This window comes from Ovis aries, chromosome 4 (assembly GCF_016772045.2).
Source record: "Ovis aries strain OAR_USU_Benz2616 breed Rambouillet chromosome 4, ARS-UI_Ramb_v3.0, whole genome shotgun sequence".
In the NCBI taxonomy this organism is placed as follows: domain Eukaryota; kingdom Metazoa; phylum Chordata; class Mammalia; order Artiodactyla; family Bovidae; genus Ovis; species Ovis aries.
In genome coordinates this window covers 102236891-102254471 of record NC_056057.1, presented here as the reverse complement: position 1 = coordinate 102254471, position 17581 = coordinate 102236891, and the positions used below count along the sequence as shown (strand labels likewise).

At 37.3% G+C, this 17581-nt stretch overlaps 1 long non-coding RNA gene across 2 annotated transcripts; it reads left to right on the top strand.

Moving 5' to 3' along the window:
- The first annotated feature begins 1931 nt into the window (after window positions 1-1931).
- On the top strand, window positions 1932-17510 carry LOC132659764 (uncharacterized). 2 transcript variants are annotated; one of them, XR_009600538.1, is made up of 3 exons: window positions 1932-8853; window positions 9628-9725; window positions 10506-11502. It is a non-coding gene; the product is annotated as an uncharacterized LOC132659764 (long non-coding RNA). The 2 variants fall into 2 exon arrangements; XR_009600537.1 differs by lacking the exons at window positions 9628-9725; window positions 10506-11502 and adding an exon at window positions 13806-17510.
- The last annotated feature ends 71 nt before the right edge of the window (window positions 17511-17581 follow it).

The window sequence follows — 17581 nt, the reverse complement described above, 5'->3', positions numbered from 1 at the left end:
CTTGGAGCTCCAACACCATGCCCAGTGAACCAGCCTTCTGCCAGTTCTCGGAGAACATGATGTCTACCTCAGGAACTGACACATTACTGGAATTTTACATGAACATTTTATACTGAGACTTACACATCAGAATTTAGTATATATAACTCATAATTTCATTGCCTGAATCCTCATGGAATACCATGTATGTTAATACCTACTAAATGTTGGCCCTTTGGTCAATGGAGAGGATATACTGGGTTTGAAGGGAAATGAGAAAAATAAAGACATTTCATTAACTTGCCATAAAAGTAATCTAATTTTAAGATTCTGAAATGATACCTTTCCCAATTTTTGCTGTAAATTTTTCCTTCATTTTGTGAAATGACAGGTTGTTTTATTTGAAATGACCTTATTTGGCCAAATAAAAATCCAACCACCAAAAAAGAAAAATAAACATCATATGTCATTTTTCAAATGTTGAATTCAAAACCCCAGTGACAACTGATCCACCTCACCACGACAGGAAGAGCCATCTCTCCCAGTACATTCCATTTTAGCACTAATTGTATTTCTTTCCAAAACTACACAAATTAATCCCAACTATAAATCAAAGTCTGAAATGTAATTGATTAAAAGGTGTATGTGAAATAACTGGAATTTAGACGAGACCTCATGTTTTAGCTTCACATTTTCTATTAAAGTTTTGTCTTGATTAACAAGTTGCATTTTGTCTCATTGGTTACAGGTGTGGCAGGTAGGAGAGTCTAGCTTTTGTGCTCTGGCTCTGCCTTTTCTCCAGGCTCATTTCATGTCCATCTTCATCATCTTCATGAGGCAACAAGGGAATGGGGTTCCTTTCATGTTCTTGAATATGCTAGGATCTGTCCCAATGCAGGGACTTCACAGTGTCCTTCAGTTTGCTTGAACCATATATTTTGTTCAAAATTATATACTCACTTTTCTAGCAGTTTGCCTCTTTTATAATAGGCATATCACAAATATTTCTTAAATGAATTTGTGCTGTCGATATACAAGTTAGACAACTGATTAGAAAAAAGTAAGGATGGAGTTTCAGCAGTGGGAAGCAGAAAGAGATAAAACCACAGGATTGCTTCCCTATGTAAATAAGGATGCAAGGTATTGTGGACTTTTGACTAAAATAGCTATAGCTATATATAAGTAATTTGAAGATAATCAGCAGATGGACTATTTCCTCCATATTTACATATTCTGCTCAGAACCCTTTTTGCTTGTTGGAATTTCTTTGAAGAATTCCAGTTTTCCAGCAAAGATTTTCCAAGCCCACAGTTTCTGCTAACACAAATTATAAATACGTTTAATGCCAAGCTCTAATCCTGAGCTAGATGACAATTTTACATCTCTAATTCTGAGTCAGATGGAGGCATTTCACACGCCTGTGTGGGAGCAGTGGGTGTCCAAGCTGTTGAGCTTACTGATCCTTCAGCATTTATCGTCTTATGGAAATTTTGAAAAGCATAAAAATGCTGAAAAAGCTAACCTTTAGATCGAGCATGGTGATTTCTAACCCCAGATCTGACAGTCATTCATGGGAATGATTACAGGATGAATTGCTAGAGGCTTTAAAAAGATTTGAAATTTGATGAGTCCCCAACCTTTTTCCTGGTTTCATAATGAGAAAGACAAGAGGGCCCTTTTCTAGGAGAAATTTCACAGCACCCCTAAAGTGCCAGCACTTTAATTAGAACAATATTTCAAGTGTCAGTGGATAAGACTACTAAATAAAGCAGAAGGATAAGCTGTTGGAGGTGAGAACGTCCTTCAAGGCACTTTAAGCTCTATTGGGAATGAATAAATGTGTAATAGACATCATAGAGGAGAAGAAGAATTAAATATAATTTATTTCTCTAGATCTCAATATAGTGAAATGTCATCTTATTTTTCTCACTAATGGACTACTGTTTTGCTTTCAATGATTGCCTTGACAAAGCACTACATTTCTTTATAGACACTGGGTTGTTTAGCTTATTTCTTTTTTTACATTACTGCTTTCTCCACTGTTTCTTATCCTAAATTTAGATCTAGTTCTTAGCAATGGCAGAGATATGCCATTTGCTTTATCTGGAATTCCCTGTCCTCTTTCCCCACTGCTCCTTCACCAGACTTAATCTTGCATGTTCTCTGGGACTCAGCTTAAATCTTCTCCACAGAGTCTTTTTATGACACTGGAACTGTCCTCCCCCCAAATGCTATATTCCCCAAATTTCTTCATATCCTACCACTTGTTCTTTCTATTTCTGAGTCTATATCAGGAAGTCATATGCCTCTTTATCATCATAGTTAAAAGCTTAAACTGCAGAGTCAAAATAAAACCGTATAGTCATTTTTGTAGCTAACTAGCTCTGTGACTTTTGAAAAGTTAGTTACCCTCTCTGTGCATCATTTTTTCATCTGTTAAATGGAAACGATAACAGTGACTGTTCATAGGCTTTCCATGATGCTAAAATGAGATAATGCATATAGAGAGCTTAGGTACAGTACTTGGCTGACTATTTTTGCTATTATCGTTATTTTACATGATGACATTTTTAGACTTAGCACCTGGTTTATGCTAAAGACTTAAAATATATTTAGTAAATACATAAGAAACATTTTGTTTTGTCCCTTCCTTTCCAGTAACCGAGAAAAGGTCATTTAAAATGTTAAAAGACCAAACAAATAAATGAAACTCTCCCTTTCTAGTCCAGGTAAATGTAAGAGTAAAATGGGTAGCACCTTGAGAGAGAGAAGACATGTAATTTAAAAAGATGTATCTTGCGTTAATGTCAATACTATCGAGACTATTCTCATACAAAATTGAAACAAGGAACCCTGGTGACAGATATCATTACAGCAAAATATCTATATTTGGTTTGCATTACTGGTGCTTTCTAAAATATCACGTATAGCTACATTTACATACGCAGATAGCATTCTAAAGTATTCAGTATTTTAAATTTTCTACTTTCTGCTTTTGTTGCACAAATAAATTATCTGTCCTTACTGTGAAAGTCTGCCTATCCCTGATAGGGAAGAAATCCAGAAGTTCTGAGTCATTACCTTAGCGCTTGTATGTAAAATCAGTGATTGCTGTCCTCGTTTGGATACTTCTATGGAAGACTGATACCTATTCAGGAGGAAAATTGCTTCCCAGCAAAAGAGAAACAAAAGGATCACAAGATTTACTATAGCCTTCCTTGTTAACAATATTGTAGATTTCCTAGTGCTGATTGGATTGAGTCTCAAATTCACCACCTGGCTTGCAAAGTCATAATGACAGTGAAAATTATTGTATCCTGTATTTACATACTACTTTGCTTTCTACTTTACAAAGTGTTTTAACGACAATCAGTTCATTTCCTCCTGGCATTTCAGTAAGGATAGAGGCAAACCAGTACAGACCTGCAAACCTTGTGCATATCATTGGCCCTTCCAGAATAGCCTGGATGTATCACAATGTGGCACAGTCAGGCTATGAAAATGTTGGTAAGTTGTTAAAGAGGGTGTTTTGCTCACTGTAGCCAAGATGGTTCTATTTTGGAAGACCCAGGGAAAAAACTTCTTACTACCATAACCTGGGCAATAGCTGTGCTTTTCTTAAGCAATTTAATTATACGGACATTGTGCACTGCCATATCGATCAGATATTCTATGTGGTAACAGATAAAATGATAAAATCTGATTTTGTTGAAAACCAATAGCAAGGACACAAAGCTTATATTAGCTTCTTTCTTGGATACCTTACATGTTTTTATGCACTTTTTTTTCTCATCAATTTCAAATTTAGGATATCTTGCCATATTTTATATGTCACTATAAACAATTTTAACTTCTTTTTAAATAAGGTAGAACACACATTATTAAAGTATTTTCACATTTAATATTCTATTTGCTTTTCATATGAGCCCTGTGAAATAGCCATATTCCTAACTCAGTTTTATCTATCCATCCGTGTTTCTCACTATTTTCTACTCAAAACAGACATTTTCTGCAAAGTTTAAGGCTGACAGAGAACTGTGCGTGGGATTCTGTGCTCTGCAGCCCTGGATTCTGCTTTGTGTAATAGATCCCAAAAGCAAGCTTATGCAAGCAGGAAGCCCAGAATCTAAGCCAGGAGCCTGTCTCTCCAGCACTGATTAATTCCTATGTCTAAAAGCCATGTGTTCATTGTGGCTGATAAGCTTGTTTCACAAACACAAGCTAACCACAGTAAGTAAGTTTGGCATTAGTTCTGCACAAACCCCAGTGAGAAGGATATTTGCCAAAACGAAGGAGAACATTCTTGCCAATTTAGGCATGAATGAAATGTTTTGAGGCATCTGTAGAATTTTACTTACTAAATAGAAGAAACATACGTTTATAAAGCTGACTGAAGTTTATTCAACCAAACTTATTGCACTGAGGAATTCTAGATTCTAGGCTTGGAAAGTGGTCAAGACCTGTCCTTAGGAGCAGATACATGTACATACAACTAAATATAAAACCACTAAAAGGCAAAGCATGCTATTCTACTAATTCTGCTCCAAATATTTGTGTATAAAGATAGATAATGATACTAGTTTCCAGAATCACAAAATGTGCATCTGTGAATATATAATAATTATAGAAGCCTAAAAATTTCCAGGTCAGTTTTCTTCTGCTTCATAAGAAAGAAAGGGAGGAGAAAAGTCTGTATGGGAGCCTGAACCACCATATTAACAATCACATCATAGATTGGATCATAAAAATTATTGCGTGTTCCTGCTGTTGTTCAGTCTCTAAGTTGTGTCCCACTCTTTGCGAGCCCATGGACTGCAGCACGCCAGTCCTTCACTATCTCCCAGAGTTTGCTCAAAGTCATGTCCGTTGAGTTGATGATGCCATCCAACCATCTTATCCTCTGTCACCTCCTTTCCCTCCTGCCCTCAATCTTTCCCAGCATCAGAGTCTTTTCCAATGAGTCAGCTCTTCATATCAGGTGGCCAAAGGATTGGAACTTCAGTTTCTGCATCAGTCCTTCCAGTGAATATTCAGGGTTGATTTCCTTCAGGATTTACTGGTTTGATTTCCTTGTTGTCCATGGGACTCTCAAGCGCCTTCTCCAACATTACAATACAAAAGCATGAATTCTTCGATGTTCAGCCTTCTTTATGGTTCAACTCTCACATCCTTACATGACTACTGGAGAAATCATAGCTTTGACTATATGGATCTCTGTTGGGAAAGTGATGTCTCTGCTTCTTAATAGGCTGTCTAGATTTGTCATAGCTTGTCTTCTAAGGAACAAGCATCTTTTAATTTCGTGGCTGCAGTCAATGTCCACAGTGATTTTGGAGCCCAGGAAAATAAAGTTTGTCACTGTTTCCACTTTCCCCCCATCTATTTGTCATGAAGTGATGGGACTGGATGCCATGATCCTAATTTTTTGACTGTTGAGTTTTAAGCCAGCTTTTTCACTCTCCTCTTTCACGCTCATCAAGAGGGTCTTCAGTTGCTGTTCACTTTATGTCATTAGAGTGATATCATCTACATATTTGAGGTTGTTGATATTTCTCCTGGCAATCTTGATTCCAGCTTGTGATTAAGCCCAGCATTTCACATCATGTACTCTGCATATAAGTTAAATAAGCAGGGTGACAATAAACAACCTTGACGTATTCTGTGTTCTAGTTTCACTTTTTGTTTTAATTTAGGAAAAATTCTCTCTCTTTTCAAAAAGGTTTATTTTCATATTTGTGGAAGAGAAAGATGAAGTGAGGCCACGTGTATATGACCGAATTAGAAACATAGAGTTTAGAGCTGAAAGGACATTTGGGGATTATTTACTGCCTCGTCTCACCCTGGGGCGGAAAGTCCCCTGATGCAACTCTGACACATGGTCATTGCCTGTAAGATAAACATCTCTCCATCCTCATCAGTTAATTCTTCTTGCTAATCTCAGGGAAATAGAAACCAGCCTAATCTTCCTGGTTTCGTGATTCAATTCATGGTGATCATAAGAATGTCTCATTGCATTTTTTAAAGAAATGTAAAGTTTTAATGATTTCATTGTTTTGAATGGGTCCCAGAACTCAAAATATAAGGATTCTCTTTTACACTCTCAACCTCATGCTGGTTTTGGGGAAATCAAAGGAGCTGTCCTAAGGTAAGTCATCTTACACTCTTTATATCTCAGGCTTCTTGGTAGATGCAGGGCAACTCTCTCCCCTTCAGTCTCCCTTTCTGTATTCTCAGAAGCCAGGCAAATACTTTTTTTGATTTGGAATTCCCCTGGCCTTTCAAGGAATACTACTGGTGTTCCAACAAGTTATATGTGTACTCTTCTACAATTGTCTATTTTTTTCCTTCTTCATGTTGGTCTCCATTCTCATACATTCAATCTTGAATATTTTTGCCCTTTCTCTCTCTCTTTCCTCAACTCCTCCTCTTATCACCATATTCATACTTTCTGGACCTGGATAATGACAGTGATTTAGACAGAAATGTGTCTGGGTTTCAAGGAGCCTGAGAATCTGTTCTTCCTCCTCCTGGCACTTGTCTATCAGGCAATCAAAGGGATAAAGCCCAGAAGCATCTAGAATCATTTGCAGTTGAACACATTAGTTTTCCATGCTTATGGACTTAGGGCACATGCTCAAAATTACAGACATAGTTGGTCTCCCTAGCCCAACATTACTTCACATTGATTTTCTTTTACTTGATTTTCAAGAACATATATGAGCATAAAGCATTTTCTCTAATAAAAAAATGTTGATTCAATTGTATATTTGAATAGTCACAGCCTATCTTTTTACACGGTGAATTCCTCATTTCCCACAGAATAGCATATAGAAGGGTGTTATCTCCTCCTGGGCTTTGCCATATGAATAACAACTGGGAGTGTAGAGAATTCTGAAAAGTCTGTAGAATCCACCTCATTGTTCTCTGACACGTAACTATTGTGGAAGGGGTGTCTGATTCTCATCAGAGCTCTCTTATGTAACTCCTCCTTTAAGAGCTCTTCTCTGTTTAGATGCTAACAAATCTAATGAACAATAAAGGGAGAAGATACAGAATATTGACTATTAGACAAGAAGGGAGACACAGCCACAGAGACAGAAGATATAAATTTAGATGAACATAAAAATATTATAGATAATTTTAGTGCAACATATATGGAAACTTAAAGGAAATATTTTTCTAGAAAATTGTTGTTTAGCAAAACTGACCCTGATAGAAAGAAACAGGATGCTTAAATAGAGACTGGAAAGGAGATTAAATTTAGAATAGCCACACCAAATAGACTCCCTGCCAGGACAATATCCTGCTCATAGAAAGTGGAAATTATTTACACAGAATCATGCTACAATAAAGCTCAATGCTTATGTACAATGAAGCTCTTTGAAATGGAACACCTAGGACTTCAGAAACCTGATATCCCTCTGTGTGCATTAGCTATAGAGATATTCGAATAAAGAAAGCAGTTGAGATAACCAAAATTAAGAGTCTTTTAATCCTGTAGTTTAAGTCAAAAAAAGCAAGAAAATAAGCTAAGCATTTCTCTTTCTGGAATTTTCAAGGAAAAAGAAAAGGCTAGGAGTGTTCACAGTTTGGAATTAGTAAGAAATTGTTACTTGGTGTTGCTTTTTCTAGGAGCTTTTTCTATATACTTTTGTTTTTTCATCTAAGTCATACTAAATTCAATTTTAAAAATAAATATCAAGAAAGACATTTTAAGATGATTTTGCACATTCCTCGAATTAGCAGTTTTATTTGGACATACTACACCACTTTGTTTCAAAGGGTTGCACAGAAGGATATCAAAACAAAACTTAGATTTGTAGAGCAATAATTTTCCATGTTAAGCTAAGTGAAGTCACATGATGGAAGAGCCCTGGACATCCTTCAATTGTCCTTTAATAGGAGAAAGGTCTTATCTCAGTTACTACTTTTGCAATTCAACCTCTAAGCCAATCATGAAATGCTTGACATTATCACAACCAGGCTACTAAATCATCCATACTCCCATAGGCTGGAACCATCTGGGACCTTAATACCAGTCCAGATGAGATCTGGGCTCTAGTTTGGAGTGAAAGCATTAGTTGCTCAGTCATGTCTGACACTTTGCGAACCCAGGGACTATAGCCCACCAGGCTCTTCTGCTGCTGGAATTCTTCAGGAAAAGAATACTGAAGTGGGTAGCCACTCCCTTCTCCAGGGGATCTTCCCAACCCAGCGATTGAACCTGGCTCTCCCTCATTGCACGCTGATTCTCACTGTCTGCATCACTGGGAAAGTCTGGCCTGTAGTTTGGGATATGCAAATTTAATTCTAGTTTGCTGAGAAAGCATCCACCCACCACCCACCAGGGCTGCTTACAGTTTTCTGCCTGCTGGCCTCCTCTGCTTTGCTTTTAAATACCTGTCTAAGGTATCAATTATATACCTTATAATTGTAAGGGTATAGTGAGAGTTGGACCCCCCCCCCAAAAAAAAAAAAAAAGCTGAGTGCTAAAGAACTAATGTTTTTGAACTGGGGTGTTGGAGAAGACTCTTGAGAGTTCCTTGGACTTCAGGGAGATCCAACCAGTCAATCCTAAAGGAAATCAATCCGAAATATTCATTGGAATGACTGATGCTGAAGCTGAAACTCCAATCCTTTAGCCATCTGATGTGAAGAACTGACTCATTTGAAAAGACCCTGATGCTGGGAAAGATTGAAGGCAGGAGGAGAAGGGGCTGACACAGGATGAGATGGTCGGATGGCATCACCAACTCAGTGGACATGAGTTTGGGCAAGCTCCGGGAGTTGATGATGGACAGGGAAGCCTGGTGTGCTGCAGTCCATGGGGTTGCAAAGAGTCAGACACAATTGAGCGACTGAACTGAACTGAAGGTATATATACAGAAATTGTAATAGCAAATAAATACTATTTATTAAAAAAACAAAGTTAAAATGTGCCTAGGAGTTAAACTAGCAAAAAAACTTAGAGTTTATTGACAAATCACTCAGGCAAAAATAGCAGAGAATAGAAAAGATGACTTGATTGTATGTAATGAATAACTTTGAATAGGAAATCTTACCATTGTAAAGATAAAACAAACTCAGATATCTTTACACATTTATGCAACTTAATCAAAACATGATGAAATTGACATGAATAAAAATAATAAAAATTTTTGAACAAAAATATTGAAGAGGGACATACCCTAGCAAGCACTGACCTATTTTTTACAGTAAATAAAATCACATGTGTATGGTAAGACAGGTTAATGCAGCAAATATAGAGAAAAAATAGCATCATGCATTATGCTGGGTCCTTTCTTAGTGACATTTTCCATCTGGAAACACATCTTTCAACTCAGGGGAATTTTTTGAATTTATCTTGTTAATAATTTTATCACCTTCACTTTTTTTTTTACTCAGATGGGAAGTACTGTTAGTCATATTTGGATCTCCTGGATCTCCTACAATCTTTTAACTTTCTTATATTATCTCTCTTATTTTCTACTAAGTCTCTCTCCAGCTTTGCCCCACTTTCTAGGTGATTGTGTGGTCAGTTGTGTCTGACTCTTTGAGACCCCAAGGATTGTAGCCTGCCAGGCTCCTCCAAGTCCATGAGATTTCCCAGACAAGAATACTGGAGTGGGTTGCCATTTCTTTCTCCAGGGGATCTCTCAATCCAGGGATCAATCTCATGTCTCCTGTGTCTCCTGAATTGCAAGTGGATTCCTTATTGCTGAACCACTGGGGAAGCCCCTTTCTAGGTGATTACCTCAACTTTATTTTCCACATGTTCTACTGACTTTTGCATATTTACCACTATGCATTTATTTCTAAAGATTTTTTCAGTTTTCTTGGATACTTGTAAAAGCCTTATCTTCTTAGTTCATAATTGCAAAATCTTACTTTGCCTTTTTTAGGATGTCAATTATAGCTTCTTTCCTTCAGATTTCGTTTCTTAGATCTGGTTAACCACCTGCACTAAGTGGGCACATTTAGCCTCATTAATTATTCTTATTGGTGGACCAATCTAAATTTACATGCTCTTTTAACATGATATAATAAGAATATAAAATAACATCATTTATAAAGAAGACCTATTTTCAGGAAACACAAGAAATAGAGAAATAAGTTAAATGAGATCATGGTGAAAACATCAAATCTAGAATGTAGGATGTTCTGTCTGCAAGGCAACTGATTTGAACTCATCAAAATATTAAATGTTGTGAAAAACAAAAGACGTAGGAACTTAAACTCTATCGTAAAGAGTTTAAGAGACACACACAAAATGCAATTCATGAAATGGAATAAAAATGAAGCACCAATAAAAATCACTTGTGGGATAATATGGAAGATTAATAATATAGAATTATTATCAATTTTTAGATGTGAAAGGACATTATATAGCGAAAGCTCTTACTTTCAGAAAATATATGCAGAATTATTTAGGAGTGAAATTCAGCACTTGAAAAGGGTGAGGAGAGCAAGGTCAAGCACAGATGTGGTAAAATATTCACTGCACTATTTATTCTGCTTTTCTTTAGGTTTGACACTTTTCAAGATAAAAGTTGAAGAAAGGTGTTCTTTTCCTGCAGAGTGTTTATTCTAAATTGTCTTTTTTTTTTCTGTTTGTTTTCCATCTTTCATGTTTGGAGGATTTCATTAGATGGCAGGTAATCTTTGGTTGTCTGCTCACATTTAAGATTAGGAGATTAAAACACTGATCTTAAACTATGAATGTAGTTGGGGTTTGTTTGCTATGGTTTCACTGATGTGTTATCTGTCTGAACTGTTTTGTGTGTATGTGTGTGTGTGCAGATAACTCTACTATAAATATTGTTATGTATTTCCTCATGGCTTCTCAGATTCTCAAGAAAAGAATTTCTCAATCTCCATTCCAGAGGGCTTAGCCTGGGCACCTGCGTGATAGTAGGAACACATACAAAAGCTAGGAATCCATCATTCGTTATCTAAACCTACAGTTATTTCTCCATTTCCACTTTGGCATGTACCCCAACTATACCTGTCTCCCTATTTCTCAAGTTCCAAGACCCTTCAATTATCCTCTTCAGAGTGTAAATCTCAAGTAAGGAAGAGTCCAAAATCTGCTTAAGTATGGCAAGAAACAGCTGAGGGGGTATAGCCGACTTTGACACAGCTTCTCACTTTAATTTCACCTTCACTTCTATTTAGAGGTAGTTGGCATTGTCAATTCTTATGCCTGTCTGGGATTCCCCACTGCCAATGTAGGATTCTGCTTTCTTGTATTTGCTAAATCAGTTACCACCCACCCATCTGTTTCAACTTCCAAAAGCTGGCTGCATTTGCCTTTTTTGAGCTATTTTGGTTCTTGTAGATTCCTGATGGCTTTTTAAAAAAAAATCCCTTATTTCCATCTTAGTGAAATAAGATAGGAATAAGCAAGGGAATATATGTGTGTATAACCCATCACTTGTAATAAACTTTTCTAAGAATATACTGATAAGTAAAACCATTGACTATATGTTATTTTGAAAAACAACATACGTTTTTATTTTTAAAAGCTAGTATTCAATGATCCCAACTTGATAAGATTAACTTATTTATAAGTAAAAAGTGTATTGAAATGACATATATCAAAATTATACTGATAAGAATTGCTGAAGTAGGATTTCAGGTTTTTATTTGATATCTCTTGTTTCTATTACTATTTTTATAGTGAGTATTTTTTAAAATGAAAACCATGTGTAAAAGTTACATCATAAAAAATAGCAAATAACCCACACTGTTAATTGATTTCCTATTAGATAACCAGAATGCCAGAATTAAAAAAAAACTTACTAAGAATATGAAATAAAATTTGTATAATTTCAAATAGTGTTCCAAACTTTAATTATTAGTACACTATTATTGAATGATAAGTCCCTTCCTTGCAGAGGAAGGGATGGTATGGATGCAAAAGAGAACTAAAATTTCTCCACAACTCTGTTCTAAGAATGAATTGCCATCCCCACGGTAACAATAGTCTGACGGTCTAGTCTTACTCGGATGGCAAGCTCACTGTCCCTTCTTTGGTGGGCAATGAGTTTTTGTCATATTCAAACTAGAGCTTCTCAACTATGGCTGCAGGTAGATGAGATGAAAGCCATGTCAGCTCAAGTCCATCAGGCATAGATAAATCTGAATTGAATATATCTTCATCCGTAATGAATTCAGGAACACATTTGGAAGGAGAGAGGAAATCTTGAGCCCTTCATTTAAAAGTTTTCAGAGCACCTGATGGCAATGGCACCTAATTCTGCTGTCTGATTGTCTGCCAACAGGAGGCCAGTCCCAGGAGACTGCAAGGTCATTTTCATTTGCTTTCTCTCCTGAGAAGAGACAGGCAGATAGGAACTGCAGTTTAAAGAACTTACTCCTGGATTTCATTATTTGATGTCTACATCAAAATCTGGTAAGGATATGACACTCAATGAACTGTGCATTTCCAAAAGGAAAAGGTGCCAAGAAACTGAGCTTTCGATAGCCAGGAATCTAGAATGTATAGAACTGTGTCAAGACCTACTTTGGTTGTTACCGTACGGTCCTTCAGAGTTAAAGTCAGATGTCCTTCTAGATGTCCACTTTCAGATGATCTAATATCAAACGAGGGAGACAGTTCCAACTCATAGACTTTTTAGCTTAGCATCAATTTCCATTTTTTATACTGATTTCCTGTACTTTCTGCTGAAGCCTCTTAACTGGAACCTGACTATTTCTTGCCCCAAATTTTCTGTGAGTTTCCTAATCTTTTAGTTTCCATTCTACTACTGTGATTCCCATTCAAGGCTACCATTTTTTATACTCTGGAAGTCTCACGTTTATTCCATCTATCTACCCGTTACTCTCTTTTAGCTGTCTTCTCTGAATGTAATTCTAGAGCCGTGTTGATTACTGAATCACTGTTAAAAGTGACAACATTCTCTGCCAACAACTCATGTCTAGAGACTTAGTTCTTGTCATGCATTTCATGTAAATCCTAATAAATAAACTCAGAAAAGACAAAGTGAGTATCTCTTTCCTAAGTGGAAAAAATATGGAGCAATTCTTCTCTCACTTGGACTTCTTTTGATCATAGCTTTTTAAATCATTCAGTTCCTAGAAGATGGTCTTTATAGTTTATATCTAATATCTCTTAAATTTGGAGGAGGATTCAGGCCACAAGCTGAAGCTATTGTAGAAGCACTCTGTAGGTTTTTGAGTCCTCAACTTAATTAACTTTCCTCACAACTTGTCCTTATGCAGGGCTATGTCAGAATAGGAGTGCATGGTCCTAGTTCACCTAGACCAGACACCTATCTTCTCAACACCTTGTGGGTTAACCATATTTCCTTCTATCTTACCCATTTACCTTCAGTCTTCAAATGTGATAGATGGTTTGGATGATGAATGATCTGATCACTCTTGATAGAGAACTTTATTTTCATTCCTCCATGTAAACATCCAAAAACTTTGTCTTTGACTAAAATTGAAACAGAGGCAGGCTTTATCTTTGACTACTGAATTGTAACACTGATGAATGACTAGTCTTGCTCTGCTTCAAGAATAGAGACAGTTCATTATCAAAATAAATCAGAAGCTGGGATCTGCCTTTATTATCCAGTCTGGAGGATTTTGGTTAATTAACCATTATGATTAATAGTTGATGTATTATTCAAGGTTTAATGCTTCTTTCAACATTTATTTACAGTACTTATATGTTCAAAGAATCTTACTGGGTACTGAAATGTTCTATGAGACTGACATGGAAGCATTAGTAGGTAAGTATTACCAAGTACTTACCATGATAAACTAAATGCTACTTGCACTTATTATTATCTTTCCAGGTGTCAAGAACCTTACAGACATTATTCTAATTCCCAACAAACATGCTAAATAAGTAGTGAATTTAAAGAGGTTAAGCAACTTAAAAATAAATACATCTATAACATCCAAAATAAGATTCCCGGTAGAAATATAAATAACCTCAGATATGCAGATGACATCACCCTTATGGCAGAAAGCGAAGAAGAACTGAAGAGACTCTTGATGAAAGTGAAACAGGAGAGTGAATAAGTTGGCTTAAAGCTCAACATTCAGAAACGAAGATCATGGCATCCAGTCCCATAACTCCATGGCAAACAGTTAGGGAAAGAATGGAAACAGTGAGAGACTTTAAGTTTTTGGGTTCCAAAATCACTGCAGATAGTAACTGCAGCCATGAAATTAAAAGATGCTTGCTCCTTCAGAGAAAAGCTATGACCAACCTAGACAGCATATTAAAAAGCAGAGACATTACTTTGCCAACAAAGGTCTGTCTAGTCAAAGCTATCGTTCTTCCAGTGGTCATGTATGGATGTGAGAGTTGGACTATAAAGAAAGCTGAGCACCAAAGAATTGATGCTTTTGAACTGTGGTGTTGGAGAAGACTCTTGAGAGTCCCTTGGACTGCAAAGAGATCCAACCAGCCCATCCTAAAGGAAATCAGTCCTCAAAATTCATTGGAAGAACTGATGTTGAAGCTGAAACTCCAATACTTTGGCCACCTGATGTGAAGAGCTGACTCATTTGAAAAGTCCCTGATGCTGGGAAAGACTGAAGGCAGGAGGAGAAGGGGACGACAGAGGATGAGATGATTGGATGGCATCACCGACTCAATGGACATGAGTTTGAGCAAGCTTCGGGAATTGGTGATGGACAGAGAAGCCTGGCGTACTGCAGTCCATGGGGCCACAAAGAGTCAGACATGACTGAGTGACTGAACTGAACTGAAGTGGACTACACCATGGTAGTAGTCCATGGGATTTTCCAGGCAAGAGTCCTAGAGTGGTTTGCCATTTCCTTCTCCGGGGGATCTTCCCAACCCAGGGATCAAACCTGGGTCTCCTGCATTATAGGCAGACACTTTACTGTCTGAGCCACCAGGGAAGTCTACAACATGGTAGAGATTAGATATAAATTTAAGCCTGTTTGTCTTAAAAGTGAGACATTTTGATGATTACTAACACTGCTGATTTACAAAAATATACAATACAGAGATGCAATGATAAATAAAATTAATTGTTCAGAAGACCTTTTCAAAAATCCACACTCACCTTTTCTTACCCGTGTCTATACCACGTTCTTTCCAATTCCTTAGAGTCTTTCCGTAGTTTTCTCTGTACTAATTTAAACATGTACAGATATAAAGATAGATATACAGATTTCTGTTGTGTGATTGCTTGTTTTACCAAAATGGGAAGATATTATAGGTTATTTTATGTATCTTGTCTTTCTCAACAAAGCGTAAAAGTCATTCCCAATTATGTAATATGTCTGTCACTTTCAATTGCTACAAAATATTTCATACATAAATGTGCCAACATATGTCTTCTATTGATGGGCATTTACTTTCTATCAGTTCTTGACTACTATGAACAATGCTGTTATAATTGTCATCAAATATAGATATTTGGAAATTATTTTTTTATAAAGTAGATTCACAAGAGTAGAATTGTTGGATTAAAATATCTAGGTGTTACTGATGTTAACAGATGTTTCCAGGTAGCTTTCCAATAGGGAGCAGACTTCTTATGTCTTTTATTAACTAATCAAATCACATATACACATACTTCCGGGAATATGTCTTATAGATGTGTATTCAGCTGTTTTGCTAGTATGATATGCAAAGTAAAATCTTATTGTTCCTCCTACTTCTTTTCATATTTTAAAGTTTTACTGTCATATTTTATATACAAAACAGTAAACCCACTCACTTAAGAACTCTGCTCAATATGATGTGGCAACCTGCATGGGAGGGGTTTGAGGGGAGAATGGATACATGCGTAAGCGTGGCTGAGTCCTTTCGCTGTTCACCCGAAACTAGCACAGCAGTGTGAAACCATGTCCCAGAACAAAATAAAAGTCTTTCTCTTTTTTTTTTAAAGTACAGTTTGATGAGTTTGGTAAATGTATAATCACCACAAAAAAACTTCCATCTGGAACTGACTCTGTAACTTGTAGGTTCCAGTGTAGAACCAAAATGTGGGTACGTTTGTTCAAATGTTATTAAAAAAATTAAATAGTGACAACCGAGCATTAAATAAAAGCAATGCTCAAAATTCTCCAAGCCAGGCTTCAGCAATACATGAACCATGAACTTCCAGATGTTCAAGCTGGTTTTAGAGAAAGCACAGGAACAAGAGATCAAATTGCCAACATCCACTGGATCATGGAAAAAGCAAGAGAGTTCCAGAAAAACATCTATTTCTGCTTTATTGACCATGTCAAAGCCCTTGACTGTGTGGATCACAATAAACTGTGGAAAATTCTGAAAGAGATGGGAACCCCAGACCACCTGACCTGCCTCTTGAGAAACCTGTATGCAGGTCAGGAAGCAACAGTTAGAACTGGACATGGAACAACAGACTGGTTCCAAATAGGAAAAGGAGTACGTCAGGGCTGTATATTGTCACCCTGCTTATTTAACTTCTATGGAGAGTACATCATGAGAAATGCTGGGCTGGAAGAAGCACAAGCTGGCATCAAGATTGCCGGGAGAAATATTAATCACCTCAGATATGCAGATGACACCACCCTTATGGCAGAAAGTGAAGAGGAGCTAAAAGCCTCTTGATGAAAGTGAAAGCGGAGAGCGAAAAAGGTGGCTTAAAGCTCAACATTCAGAAAATGAAGATCATGGCATCTGGTCCCATCACTCCATGGGAAATAGATGGGGAAACAGTGGAAACAGTGTCAGACTTTATTTTTTGGGGCTCCAAAATCACTGCAGATGGGGACTGCAGCCATGAAATTAAAAGACACTTACTCCTTGGAAGAAAAGTTATGACCAACCTAGATAGCATATTCAAAAGCAGAGACATTACTTTGCCAACAAATGTCCATCTAGGCAAGGCTATGGTTTTTCCAGTGGTTATGTATGGATGTGAGAGTTGGACTGTGAAGAAGGCTGAGCACCGAAGAATTGATGCTTTTGAACTGTGATGTTGGAGAAGACTCTTGAGAGTCCCTTGGACTGCAAGGAGATCCAACCAGTCCATTCTACAGGAGATCAGCCCTGGGTGTTCTTTGGAAGGACTGATGCTGAAGCTGAAACCCCAGTACTTTTGCCACCTCATGCAGAGAGTTGACTCATTGGAAAAGACTCTGATGATGGGAGGGATTGGGGGCAGGAGGAAAAGGGGATGACAGAGGATGAGATGGCTGGATGGCATCACCGAGTCGATGGACGTGAGCTTGAGTGAACTCCAGGAGTTGGTGATGGACAGGGAGGCCTGGCGTGCTGCGATTCTTGGGGTCGCAAAAAGTTGGACACGACTGAGTGACTGAACTGAACTGAACTGAGCATTAAATTGGAGGTAGAGTCCTTCTGAGTGTGCAGTCCCATGAGACTGCACATGTCACACCATGAACTGGCCCTGCCCCATCACTTCTAAAACATTCCCTTATTCCCTTTCAACTAATCCTTGACACCAGGCAACCACACTTCTACTTTTTGTCCTTGTAGTTTTTTCCTTTTCTAGAATTTCATAAAAATGGAAACCTATAGTATATAGTCTTTTGTGTCTGGCTTTCAATTTTATTCATTTGTCCCACCGTTTGTCCATTTTCCATTGCATTGATT